At 48.7% G+C, this 14,437-nt stretch overlaps 1 protein-coding gene across 1 annotated transcript in view; it reads left to right on the forward strand.

The window, feature by feature from the left end:
• Positions 1-14,437, forward strand: part of PLA2G4A (phospholipase A2 group IVA) — an 869,302-nt gene that overhangs the window by 762,102 nt on the left and 92,763 nt on the right. The window lies entirely within an intron of this gene.

Raw genomic sequence — 14,437 nt, forward strand, 5'->3', positions numbered from 1 at the left:
GTGGTCCGTCTTCTTGCTTCGCTGTTCTACAAGATCGGAGGTTGCATCGGAGCTGTTATGGCATATATATATTTGAAAAAAATACAGATGTGCAATGAGTCAAGTGGTAAAACCAGCCGAACATAAGAGATGTGCGTGCTTCATCTTTGATATTCATGCACTGGGCTCCTGGTGAGCTTTAACACGATGGCTAAAGTGCATTCTCTTGGAGTCATATTCACAAGGGTTACCTTTGTGAAGTGTAGGGGCAAATAGTCTGCTGTTTTTAATTTTACTCCATTTGTATGCAAAAGTCTGCTTTCTCCTCGGTTCTCTCGCATGTACCATCAAAGAGTTCCTGCTCTCAATGCATTCAGGGTATCAATGGAGTGGGTGTGCTATGGAACACCCAGTAGTCACTGAATGCAGAACTAAGTCCTCAGTAAGATTTGCATGTGGACTGCATGGATATTAGATGTTTTTCAACATAAAGGCATGTTTACTTTCCACCATTACTACGCGTGCTGCCAAAGCAGTTTCAGTGTAGAAAAATGTAACCACATTTCCCTATTGGGGAAAATGTAACTAGACACGTCAAGTATTTTGGAACAGTCAGTAATTCTGCTCAGGTCAGGGTATTAGAGGCATAAAATCCATGTATCGCCTACCTTAACTTCTTTAGTGAGGGTGACAGCTACGGCTCATGTCCACAGTACGTCCACAGTGAGGCTGTCGGACAACGGTTTAAAATAAGTCTCCGGTGCTTGCACCAGAGCTTTTCTTTTTTAAAGGTGGGCCAAAGCGCAATTGGGTAGTGGGGTAGTTGCAAAGCCATCGTCGTTTCCAAAAACACTACTGCTTTGTAACCCGTCCTTACACATCGCGGCCTTTAATTGCTTCAAAACATGGTGCAATATATGAAAAAATTATAGTGTGGCGGTCCCATTTATCTTAATTACCCTCCCGAATCCTGAAGTCAGGTCTGCAATGAATATTGACCAGTGGAGCCGCCAGGCAGTGCTTTAAATAGGCAGTAACATGCACTTCTTTAATTTGAAAGGGGGTGTTCCTGCACTTCTCAACTCTGCTGCAGTGTTTAATTTGTAAATGAACGAGTGCCGGTGCCCAAAGCTCTGCGGCCCGCTCTATTAAATGCCGACGTGAATAATGCGAATTCTGGGGTTCTCAAATCCACCTCATGCCTTTTTAATCCAACATCGGTCATTTCCTGGCACTTAACTCACTCTTGCAAGCTCCTGCTTTCTCCCTTCGTAGCGGCTTTTCCGTCTTACTCGTTTTCCTCCTTGTCCGTTTGTACTTTTATCTCGAAATTGGGCAATGCGGTCTTGATCTAGGGCTCGCCTTCACTGACCGCCGGCATCAAACCATAAGGCGGGAAAGTGGCTGCACGTGCACCAATAGCCTGTCGGAGTCACGCCCGCTTACGCACAGTGGCGCCTTTCTGTTATGATCGATGGCGGATAAGTCATTTTCCATTTCTAACTCGAGGTGATAGTGGATGTGTTTATGAATAGGCGAACGGAGACTGTGGTGGCTTTCCCTCACTCCCACGCCATTCTTTCTCTCTCTCTCAGCAGTTAGTCACTGTGTACAGGCGGTTCCACTGCACGCACTGCCATTACACCAGGAGAACCTCCCCCTTTGCACACTTCCTCCCACCACGCCACCTATCAGCCTTCTGGCCCATGAGTGTGTACGAAGCTGAGGCGCAACAAGGGCCAAATTTCGGGTTTGGCGGGAGAATAAATATTGCGGGGGCTGGTGTAATTATTCCAGCAGTAGGCAGAGTGGAGATGCAGATGCAGGGCTTTAAGAGGGCCGGGTTTCACCTGTGCTGAGCACCGGCAGGTTTTTTAAAGGGGGGCCTAGAAACGGGTCTTTATCGGCTCTGTTTTGTGCCCTGGCATAGGCGGTCAGTTTTTTTCCAGACTGCAGTGACAGCAGGCACATCATGTGCACATGCTCACTAGTGGAGAAATTAGGGCATGATGTCATGCCAGGTGAGTGTTGTAGGGGAAATCCTTTAGAGAGATCATTTTCTTTCTGGATTTCTCTTCTCTTTTTGAAACTCAGAAGCAGCAACATTGTCGTGGTGTTACCAGGGCTTTAAGTGGAAGCTTTTTCAATATTATATACAAGCCACAGTTGCTGCTTATTTATCTTCTGCAACTAACAACCATTGACAAAGCCAATAGTCCTGACTTGTTGTAGGTATGATGTGCTTGTTGATCATATATCTGGATGCAATGACAAACAGCTAAATACAAGTTGGGGGGCACACTATGCTAAACACAAGTTTTTAGCTTACGTGTTTTTAAGCCGTGCCCTTCATTACATTGGCCATGCCCCTATGAGAGACCCCCAGTTTTTAGGTCTCGGCCTAACGCGCGGAAGCGCGTCTCCGCCGAGATCTTTTGTTTGCGAGTGTGCTTCCCAGGAGACAGTTCCGGCCGCGCGCATCCTTGGAGCCAATTTGAAACGGGAACGCGCGCTGTGGCCAGGCGCTGTCTCCTGGGAAGCTCAAGCATCACACACGCATGCGCATACACACACACAAGCGCCCACGCACACACGCACATACATACATACAGAGACACCCCCCCTGGCACATACACACACACGCGCACACACACAAGTGCACCGAGGCCCCCCCCTCCCTCCCTCCCTCCCTCCCTCCCCCGCCGTCACCGTCGCACACATACATACACACACGAGCATACACGCGCACACACACCCCCCCAGCCTTTTGGAACTTACCTGGCCAATGTCGGGGACTCTGCTCTTAGCACGCGGCGCCCAACCTCCTGCTGGCGCGGCCCCGGGGCTCCACACCGCTCACAGGAGCCCCGGGCGCGAGACGCATTTGACTCCGCCTGCCTCCTCTTCCGGTCTGGACGTGGCCCCGCCCCCGTCACAGGCGACCGTGCCTGACTTCCGGGGCGGCCGCGGCGGGATTCCGGGGGCATTTAGGATGCTCCTCAGCATGTACGTTGACTACTATGTATGCGTGTTACATTAACTCTTCTTACTCCGTCTAATCGTTTTAATTAAATTACTTCCAAAAATTTTGAATTGCACTTTAATATGACAATGGTTGCAGTCTGTGACGGTCTTAAAGTACCGAGTGACATTGGTTAACGTGTTTTTAAGGTAAAATCGTAGCTCTATACAAAACATTAGCTCCTCGTGAACGATCACAAACACAACGCAACACACTCCACAACATGACACAACGCATAATCCAGGGTGAGTTCAGCTTAGTTTATGGCATTATGGTGTGTGTCTTGTAGGTGCCCCTTAACCCGTGTATTCTCGTATTATGGCACATTCGATTTTTAATATAAACTGTACTTTGTGCCCGTCATAACATTAGTCATCACTGATAACAACGAATCCCGCCTTAGAATTCCGACCTTTGTATTTAAAGGTAAATCAACGGTCACAAACCGATCCCCGAGTGCAAACCGCTTGTAACTTTAGCTCACACAAAAAAAACACTCTTCCTTTTAACGTCCAACGTTTTCAAAATCTTCTTTAATCATTGACCTTTCATTTATTTACATATTTAATAATTTAATAATAATTGACTGTCGTCGCCGTTCCCCTCATGTGCCGTTGCTCTGCGGTCTCCTTTGAAATGTGCGCTTTTCGCGTCGCTCCCGCCGTCTCCTCCCCTGTGAAGTCGTGTGTGTACTTTTGTTTCGCTCTCCCTGCTCCATGATGCGCGCTGTATTTCTCGAGCCCTTTTCGCGGATTTCCTTCCTCGCTTTCTGAAGCCTCTCTCATGTCTGGTGGTCACAGCTGCCCCCTGATGGTCCCTTCGATAATAACATCAAAACGGTTTCCAAACACAAGCCCACGCATGCCCTGTAAGTTTGTTCGGACACTGGAGGGGGTTCAAGTCGACCTATTCTCTCCATGCCCACTGTGCAAACAGATGGGACCCCTTTAAAGGACGCGGGGCACCCCAAAGCACACAGAGTCTTTGATTGACACCTAACTAAACTACGGGGGAGTGAAATTAGGGAGCTGCTGTGTGTAAGCTAATGACGACTGTGGGCGACTGGCCGTGTGCCCGCCACCACTGCAGAGCCTCTTCTGGGGTCAAAGGCCAGCTCGCCCACCTTTAGCACTGGTCGCTCTCATCTCCACTCCCAAACTCGGATTAGCAGTTAGGTCCATTGTATCCATCCCATCACCTCTTGCGCGTCCTAGTCTGTCATTTCAGCGCCCACAGTACCGCAATGATTTCTGGGTATGAGTAGTTTCTCAAGCCTCTTTTTTAGGTCTCGGCTAAACGCGCGGAAGAGCGTCTCGCCGATAACTATTGTTAGCTAGTGTGCTCCCCAGGAGACAGTTCCGGCCGCGCACATCCTTGGAGCCGATTTGAAACGGGAACGCGCGCTGTGGCCAAGCGCTGTCTCCTGGGAAGCTCAAGCACCACACACGCATGCGCATACACACACACAAGCGCCCATGCACGCACGCACATACATACATACAGAGACACCCCCCCCGACACATACACACACGCGCGCACACACACACAAGTGCACCGAGGCCCCCCCTCCCTCCCTCCCCCGCCGTCACCGTCGCACACATACATACACACACGAGCATACACGCACACACACACACACACAAGTGCACCAAGCCCCCCAGCCTTTTGGAACTTACCTGGCCAATGTCGGGGACTCTGCTCTCAGCACGCGGCGCCCAACCTCCTGCTGGCCCAGCCCCGGGGCTCCACACCGCTCACAGGAGCCCCGGGCGCGAGACGCATTTGACTCCGCCTGCCTCCTCTTCCGGTCTGGACGTGGCCCCGCCCCCGTCACAGGCGACCGTGCCTGACTTCCGGGGCGGCCGCGGCGGGATTCCGGGGGCATTTAGGATGCTCCTCAGCATGTACATAACCAAATCACGCAAACGATTTAAACAAGTTTCGTAAGGTTTAATCAGTTGCAGGAAGTTATTTGCAACTTGTGAATGAGCAGTTTAATATTTGGGAAAATAAAACAACAAGGCAAAGGTCATAACACCCTCAGATAGTTGATTCTTTCTCATGTACAGCAGTGTGGAAGTGACTGCGACAGAACCTAACTACACTTCATCACCTGTAAGTCATTATATAAGATCCATTTCAGAGCAGGTGCTAGAAGATTGGTTTCAAACATTATTAAAACTAATGCTCTTCAAATAAACCGCACAATTAAATTGCGATGTTCAGGGTGGTTATAGTCGCTAGATTGGACACAGTTCTGAGCTACATAAAATGTTATACAATGGAACTCACGGAGAGCGACAGGTGTTTCCTCAATCTTAGAGAAAGGAAGAGAAACATACTCAGGAAGAGGCACAGGATGAAACATCAGCCAGCTCAAACATGGGGAAAAATCATCAGAACACAAGGGCCAGCCCAGAGCCGCATGACAAGTATTACACACACCTAACGCTTTACACATCTTTAGAGAGGGCACTGCTGATATGTTAAAAGTCTGCAAATTTATAGCAGCATGAATCATACTTAGTAATAACCATAAAATATGGCGGAAGGCGCGATACTAAAGAATCATTGTAAAGTGAGTGCAGAGTAGTGAGTGCAGAGTAGTGAGTGCAGAGTAGTGAGTGCAGAGTAGTGAGTGCAGAGTAGTGAGTGTGCAGAGCATTGTGTGCTGTTGAGTGCAGAGTGCTGTGTATTGGCAATGCCATTTATTTTTGATTTAAAGAAAAAAAAATGTCATGAGCAATGCCAATAGCTCTACCTTTAATGATGCCGAGACCATTGCATTGCAAATGCTTGTTTCTTGTAGTAACAAGCTTTATTTCGATATAGTTCATATATCTTAAAAAGCGGTACAGATAGATAAATACGATATAAACTACAGTGCATAAATAAGAACATTTAATTCATAATAGGAATTACATAGGTATTATACATAAAAAAAACTAGAATACATTTTAGACGAGATACAGAAGCCTAGAGGATCTAACACGCCATGCCCAACCTAAAAATTTTGCCAGGCCACATGCAAACAGGGGACGAGGATCTGATTTTAAGATTTGTAAGGCCTCCTTGTGCGATCTAGCACCAAGCCTCCTACAGAGTGGCTTCAGCCATTTGCGGCGTGGAGCTGCATAGGCTGGGCATTCAAACAATAGGTGGGGAACTGACTCAGACCTGTTCACACAGAAGGGGCAAAAGGGAGTCGTCTGCGCCGGGACCTTCCACCTGGCAGTCAATTGCCCCACTGGGAGTAGCCCCACCCTGAATTTAAAATATAAGGCCCTGTCCCAGGTTTTTGAAATCCTATCCAGGTATGGTTCACAAAAGGGCACCTCCTTAACCAACATAAATTCCACAGTAGTTTTACAAAGGTTGGCCTTGCTATTTCTGCCATCAATCACCCAACTCCAGTATAGCTTCTTCAGAATTGACTTGGACGGGGCAGATCTATTAAGCCAGGCATCTTCAAGGCCCAGGTCAAAAAGGAGGCTCTTAACTTCCTTTAGCTAGCGAACCATGGGCCAACCAGGTGTTAAAAGAAGTTCCTTTAGGCCCTCTGCATAACTGGACAGTTCTGGGACCCTCCAAATGCGTGCCCACAAAAGAAGAGGGCGCAACCTCGCCAGATCACTAATGGGCCGAGTGCCCGCATCTAAAAGAAGTGGAAGAGATGGTGTGCTATACGGGAGGCCCATAAGGTCTTTATGGAATTTATTTTCTGAGCGGGACAAAAAGTCTACATTCTGCACGCCCCACAGTTCTGCCCCATACAAAGCTGCACTCACCCCTCTTGCCCTATAGATGTGAAGTACCGGAGCAATGGGTTTAAGTGATGAAGCACAGTGTTCCTTGAGGAGGGCCCCCACCACCCTCTTGTGAGTCAACAGCATCTTTTGGTGGTGGGATTTCCAACTCATAGAATCGCAAAGGCGGATGCCTAAGTAGTCAAATTCCTTGACCCTCTCGAGTGGGACAGAGTCCAAGGAGGGTGGATTAACGGTCTTCTTCGGAGGGTTTAAGACCAGGAACTTGGTTTTCCCTGTATTGATAGCGAGTCCCCTTCGATCACAAAAGGTCTTAAAACTAGTTAGGAGACTCTGCAGGCCTGCTGGGGTTTTGGAGATCAGGAGGGTATTATCTGCAAATAGGAGGGTAGGTATTTTCCTGCCAGCCAGGGAGGGTGCATCTGCTGGATATTTTAGTAAGTGCTCCACCACTCCGTTAACATACAATGAGGACAGAGTTGGGGGCAAGCACACATCCCTGGCGGACACCCCTATTTACAGGAATGCGTGATGTTTTTTGTCCCTGGTTACCCCACCTAATCTGCGCAAAGTTATCTTCGTGAAACTTTTTTCAGCATGTTAAGTAAGTACGAAGGGATACCCAGTGCATCAAGAACACTCCAGAGTTGGTTGCGTGGGACCAGGTCAAAGGCAGTCCGAAGATCGTACAGAACCCAATGAGGACAAGCTCTTTTCGCCTAAGGAAGTAGTGGGGGTGATTAAGTGCCTTGTCGCAAAGAAGGCTGCGGGACCTGATGGTATCCCAGGCGATCTGCTCCGGGTTAATCCAGAAGAGTGGGGGAGACTTATTGCTTCCCTTTTGAACACTGGCTTGGATGGTGGGACTCTTCCAGACTCATGGAAGGGTGCAGAGGTCGTCCCAATCTTTAAGAAAGGGAGTCGGGACGACCCTGCTAACTATCGTCCTATAAGCCTCTTAGACTCCACACAGAAGGTGGCAGGCAAGTTGGTCCTAGGAAGGATATTACAGTGGGTAGAGGAGAAGCAAATTCTCTCTGACTACCAGGCTGGTTTTAGAACCGGCATGGGGACCATTGAACAGTCATTTCGGTTAATGATGCTCCACTGGAAAGTGGTTGTACTGGGCAAGGGCAGTCTGTACCTTGCATTTATAGTTCAATAGGGGGCTGTACCATCAGGCTAGCAGCAGGACCCACAGATAGTGAATAGAGCAGGGAAAAGTGGTTAAACCACACTTCGCTGGTTATGTTACATGTTGTTATTAGTGAGTCTACGGGTTTGTCCCTTGCTCTCAGCAAGTCCCAAAAGCCATTGGAGTCTTTCCTAGAGCTAGCCGCCTTCAGATCGTTCCAAAACTGGTTCTCTTGCTCAACCCTTACCTTACATAGAGCCCGTCTGTATTTTCTCCTAGCAAGGCTAATCTGGTCGCCATCCTTGGTTTTCACCGCTTTAATTAACTCCCGTTTCGAAGTGCGGCAGGCGGAGGAAAACCAGCTCGCATTGCCCATAGGTCCACCTCTTGCGTTATCCTTAGTGCCTACGGGCGGACCGTAAACAATTCGCCTAACGCATTGATGGTTTCGGAAAACAAGGTTGGAACGTCATGCTTACTGAGTCCCGGGGAGTCTAAACACAACATAGCATTAGACATTATGGATTTTGCTCTAAGATCTTTCCCTCATTAACAGCAATTTTGTTCCATTTCAGCCGCCTGCCACAATTGGAAGGGCGTACTTTGTGCGTTGTTTTCCATACATGAGAGGTTAGGGCTGAAAACATACCCTTCCAGGGAGTGGACAGGGTCAAGGCTAGGGGATTGTGGTCACTGTCGGTAGATGATAAGACCACCATATCTATAAGGTGAGCCCAGAGCCTGTAGGAGTATATAATCGATTCGTGAGGAGTGGCCCACCCTATTAAAAGTGTGTGCCCCAAAGGGGTCGGACTTAGATCTACCATTAGTTGCCCTAAGGCCATATTCCAGGCAAAGGGCGTTAAGGTCTATGGCACTTTGGGTCCAACTTCTAATGGGTGTTAAAGTGAGGGGGGTGACACCTCTCCTAACATCATCTTCCCTGGAGCCTAGTATATGCTCGCTAGCAAGTGGTTCAAATGAACAATTAAAATCCCCAGCTAGTAAGACAAAGGAGTCTGCATTACAGGATCCGAGTTCATCCTCAATTCCTGTAATTGACAGCATGGATGTACCTCCCCTTGCCCCTCTGACATAGATATTAAAAACTTCTAGCTTCCTCCCACCTGGCCCTTTAACTGATATTCTCTGCAGGTCAGGTGATTTTGTTGGTATGGACCTGATATTTAAACCCAGGGAGATACTAGCCCAAATTAATAGGCCGCCATATGGACGGCCCTTCCTGCCAGGTGGTTGTGCCGCGGGCACAAAGTAGGTGGAGTAACCCACCTTGTGGCGTGGTTCCAAGCACCAGGTTTCCTGTAATAGGCAAATCCCGAAGGATTCCACATATGAATTCCATTCGGGAATGTGGATATTCCGTGCAAGGCCCGCTACATTCCAGCTGACCACCTTCACTGCTGCACCACCAACGCCCCCCAACCCTAACATGGGGACAGTCACAAGGGGGTCAAAGGTGGAGTTAGGGTCCCTAACCATAGGTGAAGGCAGAGAGTCCCCCTCAGTGACAACCGGGGTGGGCTGAGTAGTCTCCGCCCCTGAGAATGGCATTAATGATGATTTGGAACTACTACCAAGCGTGCCTTTAGTTCGGATTGCTGCATCCGATGGCAATGGCATCGGGAAAGTCTGGGGCAGACTGCATGGTGCATGGGCCGCCCTTTGGGAAGGGTTGCTCGTCACGCCCTGTTCAACTGGGGCTGCCAAGGCTAGCTTGTCAGTAGGATACTTTGGGACTAGGTTAAGATCTAAGGTGCTGGTCACTGTCCTCCCTATGCCCATTTCTGTTCTTGCAGGAGGAATACTCTTTCCTATATTACACTTGGACAACATGGATTCAATGCTCGGTATAGGGGTATATCTTCTGGGCCAGTCGGACATGGCATTTTTGTGGAGAGTCAATCGACCTCTTCTAGGCAACCAAACCTGTTGGAAGTTGGTGCCCCATTCCACCAGCTATTGGTGCCTTGCCAGCCATCTCTTGTCCCTCCCCGAACAGGGTGTCGGGCCAGTGACCAGTTCCCCCCAAGATTGGGACGTGTCCGCGGAGGGTAGAAGAATGTGAGTGGTCTAACTACAATAGACGAGTTCTCACCACATGTGATCCATGAACATATGTGATGTGCCGTGTGTGGATCTTCAAATGAGACGACAATACAATCGCCAGGGATGGAGTTGAATGATGAACCTATCCAAGGGACCCTTCGCACCATTAAAATTTTACTTCTCAAGTGATTAGGTAGCGGCCTATTAACGTTCAGCCAATGGATGACCTTATTTTTAAGTGACCAAAAATGTTCTTTGTATTGGGTGTCAATTTCGGGTACCCCAGCAAGCACCACAACATACGGCCTTGCATCTGGGGGGAGATCTATGAAGCCCCCACGATAGTTCTCAATAATTTGTGATCCCTGAAGGTTAGTTTTGATGGACCTTAGTTTCTTTCGGCCTCGGGGCAACAGTTTCTTTTTGGGGTGGCAACAGTTGTGCAGGCGGTTGTTTAAGTGCCTTCACTGGGGATTTGGTAACTTTGAGATCGTAAGCCTTTGTGCGTTGTTTGGGTATTGGTTTAGTTGGGGGCGGTGTTGGCGGAACAGCAATAGGTACCAGTGCAATTTTATCAGCTCCGAATGGGATATTAGATTTATTTTCCTTTAAACTAAGGCTTGCTAACGTTAGAATACTCTTTTCTACCTCGAGCAGATGGTTTTCTATGCATGAAAGTCTGAGTTCTAGGGGAGTTAAGAACTTTTTTAAGGTCTCCCATACTATTTTTAAAAATTCCTCATCTCTTCCCTCTGCCTCACATGTGGGTACTCCGACCTTCACAGCACCAATTTTTGGGTCATTCTCCCCTTCTAAGATATCTAACTTGGCCTCATCTGTGATCGAGAAGTTCTCTTCGACGCTTGAAAGCGCCTGGGCTGGGTCTCCAACCCCGCCTACCCCACCTTCTACAATAGACTTTCTGCCATTAAAGTATTGTGCCCTTGCAACTTTAGCCTTCTTCCTAGAATAGGCAGATCTGGTGTTACGTTTCCTTTTTTGTACTACACCCTTATGGCTAGCGCACTAATTGTTCCCACACATCTCATTAGTTTTGTAAGTTCTTTCAGTAGGTGACCCCAATTCTAAGTCTGGAACAGTCAAGGTGGGCCTCTTATTGGTAGGAGAATGGGCCAACCCTGGAGTAGTGACTGGCGCAGGTGAGATTAAGTCTATAGTATGGTGGATATCCGCCTGTGTGATAATTGGCACTGGGCCAATCGAACGCTCGGGGGTTTTAGCAGAAGCAATATGACCCAGGGATGATTTCTTAGTCATAACAAGATCCTGGGACAATCTTCTAGCTGCATCTAATTCTATAGAGACTCTTTGTTGCATTTTAGTGATTTCAATATCGATGGCTGTATTGGTCCTAGTTATAAAGTCATCGAGAGTCCCATTCAACATCTTCCCTCCTTTAGCAGCCCTGCTACGGCTTACACGCGAACACATGGTTCCTAAGGGACCCGCCAGCAACTAGTATACAAAATAACAATAACGATGAAGCAGGGTTGGCAACAAGGGGGAGGCCCAGTCCAGTCTCTTCCGTCCTCGAACGGCCTCAAACGGCCCGCCCTTTGCTCCGCGCTTCGACCCGCGCGCGTCCCGCGAACGCGGGTAATGGGCTGGCAAAGTACGAGTGCACGGTGGGGGTGGCTTCCATGGAGAGCGGGCCAGGTGTCGGGAAATGGCCTCGCAGAGACTCCTGGTCACTGGAGTCCCTGCCGACGTGCTCGCAGCCCTGTTGAGCCTCCGCAGCCCCTGGAACAATCTTAGTGAAGCGGGACCCGCGGAGCGGGTCCGGCGAACAGTTTCTCAGGGCAGAAGTGACCCGGAACAGGTCAGGTCAGTAGCAAGGGATCTTCTCTTCCTGCAATATCACCTCGTAAAGGCTTCGAATCCCACCTGATGGAAGGAGGAGGGCTGGTTTTCAGGGTCCAGTGCACGGGGGCGTGGCTTCCGGGGAGAGCGGGCCAGGTGTCGGGAAATGGCCTCGCAGGGACTCCTGGTCACTGGAGTCGCTGCCAACGTGCTCGCAGCCCGTTGAGCCTCCGCAGCCCCTGGTACAATCTCAGTGAAGCGGGACCCGCGGAGCGGGTCCGGCGAACAGTTTCTCAGGGCAGAAGTGATCCGGAACAGGTCAGATCAGTAGCAAGGGATCTTGTCTTCCTGCAATATCACCACATAAAGGCTTCGAATCCCCAGTTTTTTCATCCCACTTAAAGCCCTGCAGGGGCTCTAAGATGGGTTGAAAACACAACAAAGCCTAGTTAACCAGTTCGGCGCTTATGACGGAACCGTTCCGTCACGCGCCTCGGGTGAGCTGTGCTAGTGACGGAACGGTTCCGTCACGGCCCGCTCGACGCGCCTGCGCGGCGCGTTCTATTGAGCGGGCGCGTTCGTGACGGAACCGTTCCGTCACTAGCACAGCTCACCCGAGGCGCGTGACGGAGCGGTTCCGTCACAAGCGCAGGTGAGCCGTGTGACCCCACCCCCTAGCACTGTGGCGGAATTGCCGCCGCAGTGAAGGGGTTAACAAGTAAATGGTCTTTTAAAGACCTGTGAAGTACTGGGGTGCTGCTCCAACAAAACGGTCGCCAGCCCGGTAAGCTGTCTCAGCCCGGGCTGACACACCCGCCGGGCGGGTGTGGGGGTGGCGGGTGTTGGCGAAGCCCTTTGAGGTGACCCAATGGGCATATTGCGCGCCTGGTGCAGAGTGTGTACTCTGTTGGTTAGTGTGAAACCTTTATTCCAATGGAAATATATAAATGAAACGCCCTCCTCGTTTTAGTAGGCCGTTTGTATTAACACGTTTGATGAGCTGTCTCAGAATTTTGTGCATTTGAAGTGTGCTTCCAATTAATCTCCGCCCACATTCGTTATGTAGCTGCACAGGCCCGTATACGGGCACTAGGGTGAAGCCACTGGTACCTCGCAGTCGCACGGGGTCAACCCTGAACAGGCTGCAGTACCGTTTCCACGTGTTAGGCAACTGGTACTGCATAGACTTTCAGATCAAGCCAGTGTACCGTATGGTTTCTGTTGTCAGTCTGTTTATGAAGTCAGACAGCTGGTACCTGACAGGCTGGAGTCTGCACTGACTACCATGGTAGCGGTACCATAAAGAATCCTCAATTCAGAATCAGGCCTCTAGTAAATAATATACTCGGAGGTTAGCCCACTGGTATACCCCAGGCTTCTAGGCCAGACTGAAGGTACCACCCACAGTATTATCTGCTGGAAAGGAGAATATGCATCGCGCAAAGTTAGCATCCATCATCCTGGTGGTAACACTTACACACACACACACACACACACACACACCTACCTACCTACACCTATCTCTCCCTGATAAGTCCAGCTCTATGGCCTACTCTGGCTGGAAGACAATGTTCCACTTTCTCGAGTGGCACTTGCACAATTGTAAATATGCCAACAGCAGCATATTTTTAAATTGCTCCAGGAGCAACCAACAAGCTTCAGAGTAAAAAGCCTGACAGCCAGGAAAATGTTTCATCTGAAAATGTTGGACTGCATTGTATTGTGTTGTACTGTATTGTAGAATTTCTGAAGCGCTTTCCTGCTTCTTGTTGAGGCCCAAATCACTTACCGACTTGTCAGGAGAGTAGTGCACTATTTCACTAGAGCAGGGGAGAAGGTGTTGCTTGAAATTACATTCATTAGAGTTGTGTTTCCGCGTTGTGTGTGAGACATGGAGTGTGAGACGTTGAGATTGTGCTCCTGGCTTGGCACTGCACTAATGTTGGTCTTATACGTGTTGTAAACACAGGAACGTGAGGATAGGGGCACAAGATCTTACACAAATTAGTAATTTATTATGTTTTAAGATTCAGTTCTGTCATGTATTTGGGAAGAGTCAGGATTTTATTTCCCGTATGAATGGTTTTTGATGCCTTATTCTTTTTTGGGCATGCATTCCAAAGCTTGAATATCTTTAATGAGAAGGAGCTTCCGCCTGTGCATGTTTTTGATAAGTGGGTTTTGTCAGTCGTGAAGCCATCTTTACTTTTGATTGTATAGTCAGATTTTGGAATGTAATTGGGTTGGCCCCATCTCAAGGATCGTTGTGCGGTTCAGAGGGCTTTGAAGGATAATCTTCCTGTCACTGGAAGTTAGTAGAGAGCTTTCAGAGTTGGGATGAAATGGTCTCTTCTATTTAGGTTAAGAATTTGTCTCTCTGCTTCTTTCTGGTTTTTTTGTTGCCTGCAGGTCAGTTTTTTTAAAGAGGTTTCCATATAGAGCCAATTTGCATAGTGTGAGCAGGATACCACTATAGCCTTTTCCTCCTGGATCCTGTGAGAGAGGTCCACTTAGAGAAAATAATTCAAAGTATTCTCATTGTGTAGGACTCTCTTGTCACTTTGCAGTGAGAATTTTGAGTCTGTTATTACGCCAAGATTTTTCATTTAACATAGGCTGCCCAAATTCCATAGACCTCAAGAATCT

Source organism: Lissotriton vulgaris, chromosome 1_1 (genome assembly GCF_964263255.1).
Source record: "Lissotriton vulgaris chromosome 1_1, aLisVul1.2, whole genome shotgun sequence".
Lineage (NCBI taxonomy): Eukaryota > Metazoa > Chordata > Amphibia > Caudata > Salamandridae > Lissotriton > Lissotriton vulgaris.